This window comes from Bos indicus x Bos taurus, chromosome 14 (genome assembly GCF_003369695.1).
Source record: "Bos indicus x Bos taurus breed Angus x Brahman F1 hybrid chromosome 14, Bos_hybrid_MaternalHap_v2.0, whole genome shotgun sequence".
Taxonomy (NCBI): Eukaryota; Metazoa; Chordata; class Mammalia; order Artiodactyla; family Bovidae; genus Bos; species Bos indicus x Bos taurus.
In genome coordinates this window covers 32,781,249-32,795,330 of record NC_040089.1, presented here as the reverse complement: position 1 = coordinate 32,795,330, position 14,082 = coordinate 32,781,249, and the positions used below count along the sequence as shown (strand labels likewise).

The window sequence follows — 14,082 nt, the reverse complement described above, 5'->3', positions numbered from 1 at the left end:
GAGAAGAAAAGAATTTCTGTGCCTTAGATAACATATTGCCATGAAAAGGGCGATAGGGAAATATTCTTGTCTAGATTTTAAACTGCTTCCTCAAATCAAAATGTTCCTTTTGTTTCCTTTCTTTCTGAATTGACATAGTTCTTTCCATCTCTACAGATGACTTCCTCTATAGGATTGGTGCCCACTCATGAAGGCTGTTTTGGTAAAGGATCCAGGAATGAAATCTTAGATTTGGATTTCTTAGGCTGTGTTTTGTTCTCAAGATGGAAGAGGGGAGGATTAGCATTTGCAACACAAGGAGGAGTGTATAGGAAGGCCCACATAGTGAAAGAGCTTGGTGTGGATAGAAAATGATACATAATTTCTCAAATGTGGAAGAAATTGAGGTGGAGTCAGAGAACAAAGTCCAGGAGAGATAGGGTTAGGAGGATACATTGCCTCCAACTGCAAAGCATTTTGGACTTCTAGAAATCCAGGGGCTTCCTTGGTGGCTCAGATGGTAAAGAATCTGCCTACAATGCAGGTGGCCCAGGTTCAATCCCTGGGTTGGGAAGATCCCTTGGAAGAGGAAATGGCAACCCACTCCAGTATTCTTGCCTGGAGAATCTCATGAACAGAGGAGCCTGGTGGGCTACAGTTCATAGGGTCGCAGAGTCAGCCACGACTGAGTGACTAACACTTAGAGAAATCCAGTAGAGGTTGAAGCAGAGCAGTATCAATGACAGGCATGCTATGCTAATTTTAAAAAATGCTAACGTGATCTTTTTTCATAAACTAGGATATGATGTGACTCTTAAAATGTTATTTTAAATATTTACATCGTTTAATACTTTAAAATGAATACCAAAGACATGCAACTGCTAGGGATACCTCAGTATGGAAACAAAGTAGATTAAAAAGCAATACCTATTGTAAGATCTAATTCTTGTTTAAAAAATTCATATGGGTATATCTTCATGTGCCAGTTTCAGCCTACCAATAACTAACACTGTTATTGAACCAGCCCTTGTGGTTCTAAGTGCAAGACATTCTTCAGCAATAATCACCAGGCAACTTGAAAAAATAAAGGTTTATAATTTACAGAAGCATCTTTGTGTGGCTTTAGGAAGCATCACTAATAACAAAGCTAGTGGAGGTGATGGAATTCCAGTTGAGCTATTTCAAATCCTAAAAAAATGATGCTGTGAAAGTGCTGCACTCAATATGCCAGCAAATCTGGAAAACCCAGCAGTGGCCACAGGACTGGAAAAGGTCAGTTTTCATTCCAATCCCAAAGAAGGCCAATGCCAAAGAACATTCAAACTACCACACGACTGATTGCATTCATCTCACACGCTAGCAAAGGAATGCTCAAAATTCTCCAAGCCAGGCTTCTACAGTATGTGAACCATGAACTTCCAGATGTTCAAGCTGGATTTAGAAAAGGCAGAAGAACCAGAGATCAAATTGCCAACATCCATTGCATCATAGAAAAAGAAAGAGAGTTCCAGAATAACATCTACTTGTGTTTTATTGACTACGCCAAAGCCTTTGACTGTGTAGAACACAACAAACTGTAGGAAATTCTTCAAGAGATGGAATACCAGATCATCTTACCTGCCTCCTGAGAAATCTGTATGCAGGTCAAGAAACAATAGTTAGAACCAGACATGGAACAATAGATGGTTCCAACTGTGAAAGGAGTACGAACAGGCTGTACATTGTCACACTGCTTATTAAACTTTTATATGCAGAGTACATTATGTGAAATGCTGGGCTGGATGAAGCACAAGCTGGAATCAAGATTGCTGGGAGAAATGTCAACAACCTCAGATATGCAGAGGACACCACCCTTATGGCAGAAAGTGAAGAAGAACTAGAGAGCTTCTTGATGAAAGTGAAAGAGGAGCGTGAAAAAAAAAGTGGCTTAAACTCAACATTCCATGTCACCTGGTCCCATTACTTCATGGCAAATAGATGAGGAAACAATGGAAACAGTGACAGACTTTATTTTTGGCGGCTCCAAAATCCCTGCAGATGGTGACTGCAGCCATGAAATTAAAAGACACTTGCTCCTTGGGAGAAAAGCTATGACGAACCTAGACAGCATATTAAAAAGCAAAGACATTACTTTGCCGACAAATGTCTGTCTAGTCAAAGCTATGGTTTTTCCAGTGGTCATGTATGGATGTGAGAGTTGGACTATAAAGAAAGCTGAGCACCAAAGAATTGATGCTTTTGAACTGCGGTGTTGGAGAAGACTCTTTGAGAATCCCCTAGATTGCAAGGAGATCCACCCAGTCCATCCTAAAGGAAGTCAGTCCTGAATATTCATTGGCAGGATTGATGCTGAAGCAGAAGCTACAATACTTTGGCCAGCTGATGCAAAGAACTGACTCACTGGAAAAGACTCCAGTGCTGGGAAAGACTGAAGGCAGGAGGAGAAGGGGACGACAGAGGATGAGATGGTTGGGTGGCATCACAGACTCGACAGACATGAGTTTGAGCAAGTTCCAAGAGTTTGTGATGGACACGGAAGCCTGGCATGCTGCAGTCCATGGGATCACAAAGAGTAGGACACGACTGAGCGACTGAACTGAACTGATGACTTACAGCATCTTGAATTACACAGTACATCTGGGACCACACAGAGGAAGAGTGAAAGAGACCAAGCATGGGCCTGAGTTTCTGCTTTTACTGGGGTTAAAGGTGGGGGCTATGGGTTTTTATGGGCTCATTCTTCCCTGGCAAATTTAAAAGAGAGAGTAGAAATGTAAAGTGGGAAGAGAAAAACTAAGTGGCCAATTGAAAAAAAAATGAATCATCAGATTATTAAAATCAACTAACACCTCTAAAACAAAGGAGCTACAAGTTGGGGGTGGGACCTGGATCTCTGAAATATGTTTATTAGTGATAGCTACCAATGAAGTAAGCATCCTTGGCAGCTCAGTCAGTAAAGAATCTGCCTGCAATTCAGGAGACCTGGGTTTAATCCCTCGGTTGAGAGGATCCCTTGGAGAAAGAAATGACAACCAACCACAGTATTCTTGCCTGGGAAACTCCATGGACACCACCTTTGAGGTAGATGCCTCAGCAATCAAAGCTTAAAGTCAGGCACTTTCAATAAAAAAACGACAATCAAAACCTCTCAGGGTTTCTACTATAAACCATCAATGCATCATTCATAGACTAACTCCTTCATTTATCCATTCTTTCATATTTATTATGATTCACTATGGGCCAGACACTGCTTGATTTACTGGAAAACACAATGGTAACACCAGAATTTAATGGTTTTATCTGAATGGAGGGACTACAGGTAATTCTTAATTCTTCTTTTGGCATTTGCATGTCTTTTCAATATTCTATGATAAATATGTACTTATAATTATATTTTATAAAATACCTTAATCTGAGAAACAGGCTTATAATTTGCAATACTACAAGAGTCTTGAACAATTCCTTAAAATTTAGATTTGATCAACTGAATCTTTACAATTCCCCCAAATATTATACAAATACAATATTAAAATATATACAATGTAGTATGTATTAATATACCAATACACACCAAAAATAACATGTGAAATATGATTTAGACAAATTTAGTGAACATTTATCCAAGTGATAATAAGTGACAAAATAGTTAGATATCCTGATATTGAGTCCCCAACCTTCATGAAAATGTAGCGAATAATTTTTAGTGTTTGTATAACATAGCAACTGATCTGATATCCTTCTGTATTTATATTCCCAAAGCTAGGAAATCAAAGCTGTCAGCTGTGAAATCATGCAATCAAATTAATGACTTGCGATTACTAAAAAGGCATATTTATCTGCCACAATTTAATATTATTTGAAGTATAAGAATGAAAATTAACAGTAATATTATTATATGTTAAGCCTATATTTGCAGATTAAGGAAAGACATTTTAGGAAGAAAAAAAATTCATAAACATATTTACAGCTTCAGAATCAGTTTTGGCCTGTGCAATTTTGAAATGTTAACTTACTCTCTGAATCAAATACACAGGAAACACAAAAATTATTTGAGGTAGTTAGCAAAGGCATTAGCCTGAAGAAAAAGGACTGAGACTATTCAAGAAATAATAAATAGCCCTTTAGCAACTCCATTTTTTCTACATAAAGTCAGAAAGTTGAAGAAGTTAGTCAAAGGAATCCTTTCCAATGCTTTCTTCAGAAGTAGCCAAAAGGTTAAAATAGAAAGAAAGAAAGAAACGTTCAGACGGTGAAGCCACAAGATATGGAAAACAATGGATGGGGACTCCCAGGGAATAGAACTAGGGCCCAATTAAGGAACACCTCCCAACACCTTGCACAGAAAGACCTGATAACATCTGTCCAGCAGGATTTGAGAGCTGCTAGAAACAGAGGAAACAGTGTCAGACTTTATTTTTCTGGGCTCCAAAATCACTGTAGATCGTGACTGCAGCCATGAAATTAAAAGACGCTTACTCCTTGGAAGGAAAGTTATGACCAACCTAGATAGCATATTAAAAAGCAGAGACATTACTTTGCCAACAAAGGTCCGTCTAGTCAAGGCTATGGTTTTTCCAGTGGTCATGTATGGATGTGAGAGGTGGTCTGTTGAAGAAAGCTGAGCGCTGAAGAATTGATGCTTTTGAACTGTGGTGTTTGAGAAGACTCTTGAGAGTCCCTTGGACGGCAAGGAGGTCCAACCAGTTCATCCTAAAGGAGATCAGTCCTGGGTGTTCATTGGAAGGACTGATGCTAAAGCTAAAACTCCAATACTTTGGCCACATCATGCGAAGAGTTGACTCATTGGAAAAGACCCTGATGCTGGGAGGGATTGGGGGCAGGAGGAAAAGGGGACGACAGAGGATGAGATGGCTGGATGGCATCACTGACTCGATGGACATGAGTTTGAGTGAACTCCAGGAGTTGCCGATGGACAGGGAGGCCTGGAGTGCTGTGATTCATGGGGTCGCAAAGAGTCGGACACGCTGAGCGACTGAACTGAACTGATGAACCACTCACTTCTATAAACCTCTCATTATTTCTATTTTCTAACAGAAAGTATTCAGTGTGGTTATCCCAAATTAATCTCATCACTTAATCAAAAAGAAGAAACAAAACTATTATCATTCATATATATTTTTTATATAGAAAAATCAAGAGAATTCAGAAACAAGTTACAAATTAATGAGTTTAGCAAGTTTACTGAATTTAAGATAAAACTAGAAAAATAATTTTCATTCCTATATGCCAACAAGTTTTAAAATGTAACTTGTAAAACAGATATCATTTACAATCGTAATCAAGAACACAAGGTACTTAGGAATCAATTTAACAAAAATCTGCCTGCTGTTTTTGAATATACTATATGACTTTTTCATAAAACACTACAATATTTAATTAAATGGAAACATGCCTTGTTCATAAGTAGAAAGACTCAAAAATGTAAAGATGTCAATTCTCTCATACTAATCTAAAATACAAAGCAACTCCAAACCCAATAGAGTAACAGATATAAGCAAATGGACCAAAGAGGAAAACTGAATGTCCAGAAACAAGGTAAGTACCAGAAGCATGCACATTTATGGACAAATGAACTTTTCAATAAATGGTTACAAGAAATTTATTATGCATATAGGGGAAAATATGTTCCAACTTCTTACAATATTAAAAAAAATTCAAGTAGATTAAAGATAAAAAACAGAATCCTCAATAGAAAATAAAAAGTAATACTTTTATGATGTTAAGTAGAAAAGATTTCTTAAACAAAACATAAGTTAATGTTAAAAATGTCTGTTAACAGAAGCCACTATTTAAAAAGTGATGACAAGCCTAAAAATTTAAGAAGGTATTTGAGATACACAAGACCAACAAGAGTTGATGTCCAAAAATATATAATAAATTCACACAAATCTAAAGAAAAAAATAAGTGGGCAATAAAAATGAGCAAAAGAGAAAAGCAGGCATTCAATCTTACTGGAAATTAAGTATTACAAGCAATAACTGAATCCATGAGAAAAAACTTTCATTAAAATACTTGACAATAGCCAGTGTTGGCAAGGATCAGGAGCAAAATGTATTATAACAAACTGTTGTTTCTCTCAAAATCTCTTGAGAGAAATTCTGTATTACTAATAAAGTTAAAAATGCATGTGTCACTGTTAGTGGGAATGTAGACTGATACAGCCACTACAGAAAACAGTGTGGAGACTCCTTAAAAAACTAGGAATAAAACCACCATACGACCCAGAAACCCCACTACTAGGCATATACCCTGAGGAAACCAAAAGTGAAAAAGACACGTGTACCTCAAGGTTCACTGCAGCACTATTTACAATAGCTAGGACATAGAAGCAATCTAGATGTCCATAGACAGAGGAATGGATAAAGAAGCTGTGGTACATATATACAAAGGAATATTACTCAGCCATAAAAAGGAATGCATTTGAGTCATTTCTACTGAGGTGGATGAACCTGAAGCCTATTTTACAGAGTGAAGTAAGTCAGAAAGAGAAAGATAAAAATCATATACTAATGCATATATATGCATTAGGACTCTAGAAAGATGGTACTGATGAAATTACTTGCAGGGCAGCAAGGGAGAGAGACATAGAGAACAGACTTATAGACACGGAGCGGGGGCAGGAAGGAGAGGGTGAGATGTATGGAGAGAGTAACGTGGAAACTTACATTACCATATGTAAAATAGATAACCAATGGGAATTTGCTATATGACTCAGGGAACTCAAACGTGGGCTCTGTGACAATCTAGAGGTATGCAATGGGCAGGGAGATGGAAGGGAGAGTCAAGAGGGAGGGGACATATGTATACCTATGGCTGATTCACGTTGATGTTTGGCAGAAACCAACAAAATTCTGTAAAGCAATTATCCTTTAACAACACATTTTAAAAATGCATGTGTCATACTGCAAGATTAATTGAAGTTCAATTAGTTGTGTTTTTCCCTTTCAGTTCAGATATATTTTTATTCCTTAATTACAACATCTCCTGTCTCTCTCCTGATTCTCAACTGATCATGTTGCTTATCTCAGTGAGAAAATGAGAGCAATCAGCAGAGGATTTGTTCATTTTCTTATCACCAAACCCATCAGCTACTAACATTCTTGCCTTCACCTACAAAAGGTGAATTGTCATTTCTTCTCCAAGGTCTGGCATATATTAATAGAAAGTATTTGATATACATTTGTAGAGTGAATAAAAGAATGAGAAAATTAAGATAATGTATGATTCAATGTTTCAATAATGCATTACCAACATTGTTAGTCATTCAGATCAGATCTGATCAGATCAGTCACTCAGTCGTGTCCAACTCTTTGCGACCCCATGAATCGCAGCACACCAGGCCACCCTGTCCATCACCAACTCCCGGAGTTCACTGAGACTCACGTCCATCGAGTCAGTGATGCCATCTAGCCATCTCATCCTCTGTCGTCCCCTTCTCCTCTTGCCCGCAATCCCTCCCAGCATCAGAGTCTTTTCCAATGAGTCAACACTTTGCATGAGGTGGCCAAAGTACTGGAGTTTCAGCTTTAGCATCATTCCTTCCAAAGAAATCCCAGGGCTGATCTCCTTGCAGTCCAAGGGACTCTCAAGAGTCTTCTCCAACACCACAGTTCAAAAGCATCAATTCTTCAGTGCTCAGCCTTCTTCACAGTCCAACTCTCACATCCATACATGACCACAGGAAAAACCATAGCCTCGACTAGACGAACCTTTGTTGGCAAAGTAATGTCTCTGCTTTTGAATATGCTATCTAGGTTGGTCATAACTTTCCTTCCAAGGAGTAAGTGTCTTTAGGACAATGTAAATCAAAACCACAGTAAAATAATATTGATACTTTACATCAGAAGGATGGCTATAATTTAAGATAAACAACAAGTGTCAGCAAGAATAAGGAGAAATTTGAACCTTAATACTTGCTGGCTGGAATGTAACGTGGTGCTGCCACTATGCGAAACAGTTTGATAATTCCTCAACAAGTTAAACACAGAGTGAGTTATTTTTTAGCATTTTCATTCCCTACATATACAAGAGAAATTTTAAAAACATATCCACACAAAACTTGTGCATGAATGTTCCTACAAACATCCTTCTTAATGGCTGACAAGCAGAACAACTCAAAGGTCCACAAATTGATGAATGAATAAACAAAACGTGGTGTATCTATTGAGCTTCTCCCATGGCTCAGAGGTAAAGAATCCATCTGCAACAGAGGAGACCCAGGAGATTCAGGTTCAGTCCCTGGGTCAGGAAGATCCCCTTGGGGAGGACATGGCAACCCACTCCAGTGTTCCTGCCTGAAAAATCCCATGGACAGAGGAGCCTGGCAGGCTACAATCCAAAGGGTCTCAAAGAGTTGGACAGGACTAGTGACTGAGCACTCATAGTATATTTATACCACAAAATATTTTTCAGCAATAAAAAGAAGTACTGATATATGCCACACCATTAATGAAGCTTGAAAACATTATGCTAAATGATAGAAGATAGTGAAAAAAGATCACATATTTTGTGATCACATGCATTTGTATGAAATTTCTAGTATGGCAAATTTAAAGAGACAGAAGGCAAATTAGTGGTTGTTTTAGGCTAAGGGATTAGGAGGAATGGGGAGTAGAGATGGGATTTCTTGGGATGATGAAAATGTTCTAAATTTAAGTTGTAGTAGTGGTCTGTCTGCCAATGCAGGAGATACAAGAGGCACAGGTTGGGTCCCTGGGTCAGCAAGATCCCCTGGAGTATGAAACGGCAACCCACTCCAGTATTCTTTCCTGGAAAATCGCATGGACAGAGGAGCCTGGCGAGCTACAGTCCCTGGGGTTGCAAAAGAGTTGGACATGACTTACCGACTAAACGCTAACAACAAAATGGTTACACGACTCTTTGAACATACCAAAACCCACTAAACTATACATATTAAAGGGGAAGATTTTATGTGAATTTTCTCTCAATAAAGTTGTTCAAATAATGAATTAAACTCACTTTCAGATTTTTCTCTTAAAGTGGAGTACATGGTACATAGTGCAAGGGACAAGCATGGGTTTGGAATCAAACAGATGAAGAACCAGTACTAATTCTGAGACTTTCAGCAAATCACTTAATCATACTAGCTTCAGTCTCCTTATCGGTAAGCCAAGAAAAGCATAACCACTTAGTCAGACTGATACAAGAACTAGATTTAATAACATATCAAAAACACCAAGCATGCCTGCTAATGCTAACAGGCGCTGAATATTCTCTCCTCCTTTCCTTCACTATCTTCTGCGCCCTCCTACCCATGATCTAAAAGTTTTACTCTATATTATGGAATTTTTCACACTAATACAAAAGGAGAAGGAAGAGTAAAACAAACTCCTTTGTATTCACACACATTTTCCTCAATTATCAACTCACGAGGAAACTCACTTAACCCTTATCTCTACCCACATGCCTTCCACATCAGCCCTTTTTTTGCTCAAATCACTTTGAAGAAAATTCCATTCACCAGACATCACATCATTTGTAAATAGTTCAGTATGTAATCTCTAAAAAGAGTGCTTTTTTGTAAACAAATACCATCATCATACCTAAATACAAAGTGCGAATGTTTTAATATCAAATATCTATTTAGCTATCAAATTTTCCTGATTATCTGTTTGTTTGCACAAATCCAACTCTAAGCAAGACTGACTGATCAACAATCTTTTATGTCTCTTTTAATCTCTCTATTCTCTTCCTCTGTCTCATTTTCTCTCTTGTAATTTCGTCATTGCTGTTACTGTTCAAAAACCCGAGTTCTTTGTCCTTTGAGTTTTCCACAGTCTAGATTTTCCCCTTTGCCTCCCTGTGATGTGGTTTAAAATGTTCCTGTGCCCTTTGTAATTTCTGTAAATTAGTAGTTAGTTCGGGATAAAGTTGTTTTGCTGTGGTTTTTGTTTTTGCCAATACTTCTTCAGAGAGAATGGTTAGTTTTATCTGGAGGCACATAAGACTGTCTTCTTTAATGATTTGGGCAGCATTGATAATTACTGCTTAGATCCATTAATTCAATAGGCATTGCCAAATGGTGACTGTCTAATTTTACAAATCCATAATCACTTATTGGCTGGAATACTTCTGTAGACAGAAACTTCCTGTCATCAAATATTAGGTTATTCTGAAGTACGATTTATTTAAAAAGGAGGATGAAAAATCTAATTATTTTCCTTGACTTCTACCAGTTTTAAAAACAGTAACTTTCGTTCCCGGCGCATATGCCTGAGTGCTCAGTTATATCCAACTCTTTGCGACCCTTTGAACTGTAGCCCACCAGGCTCCTCTGTCCATGGGATTCTCCAGGCAAGAACACTGGAATGGGTTGCCATGCCCTCCTCCAGGGGATCTTCCCAACCCAGGGATCAAACCATGTCTCCTGCAGATTTAACCTATTAAAGCCTGCTGGTTTACTTTATTAAACATTAATAATTTTTTTGGATAAACGTATGCATCTTAAAGTATTAGGTATAATTCATTACACTGCAGTTATTATTCTTATTCATGTTCAAATTTTCTCAACTCTTTCCAGTAGAAGACTTCTGAAGCTGGCTCCTGAGTTCTTCTGACACAACCCTAGTGATCTTTCATAGTTCTTGCCTTCTGGCATAAGGCATTTTAGGCTCATTTTGTAAATACCATCTGCTCTTGACCTAGACTCAACCATGATTCCAAGAGACTCTGATTCTTTTTAGTTGAAAATATATTTTAAGACTAGAATCTGCATACTTGGGGTACTCGCTGTTTTGGTGTTGGTAACAGTGGACAGATCTAAGAAATGTCTATGTTTTAAACTTAAATAATTCAGCCTTACAGAAAAGTTGAGAAAAAAGAAAGAATCCCTAGACTCTAGCTATGTTCACTACCTGTAGAGATTGTACTTTTGTGTTTAAAATTTAAAAAAATATTATGAGTTCACAATGATAGTTTTCATTCAAAGCAGGATATAGGATTTTCACTTAAACTTATTGATCTTATGTGTATTTTTTCCCCTATGCCAAATATTCTGGTTCTTAAGAATATCACCATAATTAATTCTTTGCTATATCACACAAAGCACACACAACAGCCTCTTTATAATAACACCGAAACTGCCGCTAACAACACAGTCGTTAAAAACAGGTTAAGGCTGATGTTCCCTCTGTCCTCTGGGTGTATCCCACCAGAGAAAAATCAAATCACTGGTTTACAAAGACTTGGACTAATTCACCTGAGTGTGTTTTGCCATACTGTTTGGGCTCAACTGTTAGAAATCACTGTTTTAAGAGTTAACCGTGTTTCCCAAAAATTATATATAAAATATTTAAATGGTTCCAAAGTCTCATACACACAAAATTCAAAGAAGACAAGATTCTATCCCTAACCTCTACTCTCTATCTGCGCCACTTTCATTTTCTCTTCCTTCCCCTCTCCCATTGGTAACGTTTAAAAAGTAATTGTGTGTGTGTGTGTGTGTGTGTGTGTGTGTGTGTGTGTGTGTGTTACAATATGGCAGGTTCTGCCATTGTTATTTTGGCTTTAATGTAAGTAAATACATATCCACAGTTCCATTACACTTACTTAGATAAATGGTAGCACACTATAAACACATTTATCCTTGCCTTTTTTTATTCAACAGTATATCCTGGGGATTGTTCTATGTATCTACAGAGATATTCTTTCATTTTTATAGCTGTACAGTACTCTATAGTAGACGTACTATAATTTATCCCTTACTCTTCTTTTAATGAACATTTAGGTATTTTAACTCTTTTTCTATTACAATAGCACAACAATGAATAGCCACGCACACTGGTCTTTCTATAGCTTTGCCAGTGTGTCCTTGGAATAGACTTCTAGAAGTAGGGTCATTTGCTCAAACAACAACTGTGCATATACAGTTTTTTAGACACTGAAAACCTGAGCTTGAAGGATAGAAAACAGCTGGGAAAAGGGGAGGGATGACAATCAGCAAAAATGTAGAAATATATAAAATATATGATTTCAAAATACTAGAGCCTCGCTGCCACACAGTATTACTTTTTCAGCACAGCTCAGATTCTGAGTAGAGGAAAAAAAGGAAAATAAAGCAGAAGATACAGATTTGAATGACAAAATAGTCTGTTCATTCTAGTCTTAGGAAGTTGGACTTAACCTGTTAAATAGCAGGGAGTCACTGAAATTTTTTTTAGCAGGATTCCCTAGGTAGGGTTCCCTAAAAGCAGATAATAAGCAAGTGACTTACTGATGGGGGTCTCTTAAGTGAAGCTTGTAACACAGTGAAAGAAGCAGAAGTTGGGAAGAAGCTAAGCAAAGATAAGCATTCAGTTCATCCAGCTAAAGTCTACTCTCAGGCTGATCCCACAGGAAGCTCTGTCATGTAAATGAAAACTCAGAGCCTCATTTTGGTTAGTCATTGGTGACGCCAATCCAAGCATCTCTGGGCAGGATGGCCCCCTATGAGTTGAAACAATTCTCTGGAGGAGGGTGAGTCCACAAACATTCAACTTTCACAGGAGTTGAAGAATGGTCATACTGCCCTACTAAAGGGTAACTGAGAAGGCATCAGCCAAGTGTACTCTATGGCATTTTGAAAGGCGAATTAGAATGGTAGGAGCCTAAAGAATAAGATAAAGATATGAAAGGTATCTTTCATATAGATAAAGAAGGCTGAGCACCGAAGAACTGATTTCAAACTGTGGTGCTAGAGAAGACTCTTGAGAATCCCTTGGACAGCAAGGAGATCAAATCAGTCAACCCTAAAGGAAATCAATCCTGAATATTCACTGGAAGGACTGATGCTGAAGCTGAAGCTCCAACCCTTTGGCCACCTGATGCGAAGAGCTGACTCACTGGAAAAGACCCTGATGCTGGGAAAGACTGAAGGCAGGAGGAGAAGGGGGCGACAGAGGATGAGATGGTTGGATGGCATCACTGACTTGATGGACACGGGTTTGAGCAAACTCCAGGAGACAGTGAAGGACAGGGAAGCCTGGCGTGCTGCAGTCCATGGAGGCACAAAGAGTCAGACACGATTGAGTGACTGAACAACAACAACATGAAATCTGAACTTGGAGTGGTGGCCAGATAAGCAAAATAATGGCTTCCCAAAGACGCCCACATGCTATTCCTCAAAACTGGGAGCATCGTGCATTACATGGCAAAAGAGGCTTTGCATGATTAAGGTTAAAACTGAGATAAAGCTGAAATGATTAAGATTAGCTGGATGGCCCCAGACTAATCACAGGATTCCAGAAAAGTGAACAGCTTTTCCTGGATGCAGTTAGAGAGAGATGAGACATTGCTGGTTTTAAAGATGTAGAAAAGGGATCATGCACCAGGACTGTAGCAGCCTTTAGAAGCTGGAAAAGGCAAGGTAACAGATTTTCCCTAGAACTTCAGGAAACAATAAAGCCCTGTTACACCTGATTTTAGCCCAGAAGACTCATGTTTACCCTTAAACTACAGAATTGTAGGATAGTAAATTTGTGTTATTTCAATTTGTTACAACAGCAATAGAAAACCAATACAGTGACTAAAAAAAGAGAAGGGAAAGACTTACAAATAAGACCTTTATTTTTTTAAAGGTCTTACAAATAATATTAGCTTCTGTTTTACTTTCCATTTTAAGTAAAATTAATAACTCTTATTACCTTCATCAGAATTCATAAACTAAATTTAAAAGTCATAGAAAAAATAATTTCATGAAATTATAATTGAGTTAGAATATGATAGTAAAAGATCAGTATTTTATAAAAGTTAAGAAAAATATACCTTACGTGAACCCCCCAAAATTTTAATGGTAGACTGCAAGGAAGAATATGTATTGATTTCTACTACTATATTAAAGAAATAGGTGCTAGCTCAACACATGGTAAGCCTTTTTTTGACTGCTGTTTTATATCGCCTGAGGTGCACTTTTTCTTATTGAGAAAAATGCAGGACTGTGAGCTTCATGGCCAGCAGAGGGCGCCATGAGGCAGGCGCGCGCGCTCTCTCTCTCTCTCTCTCTCTCTCTCTCTCTGTCTCTCTCTCTCTCTCTCATTCAGGGTTTTTTTTCTAGGCAAACAGAGGATCCTGGCTTTGGTCCTGTA

The 14,082-nt window shown here is 38.1% G+C and overlaps 1 protein-coding gene across 5 annotated transcripts in view; it reads right to left on the bottom strand.

Annotated features, from left to right (window-relative positions):
• C14H8orf34 (chromosome 14 C8orf34 homolog) overlaps positions 1-14,082 on the bottom strand; it is a 366,056-nt gene that overhangs the window by 244,241 nt on the left and 107,733 nt on the right. The window lies entirely within an intron of this gene.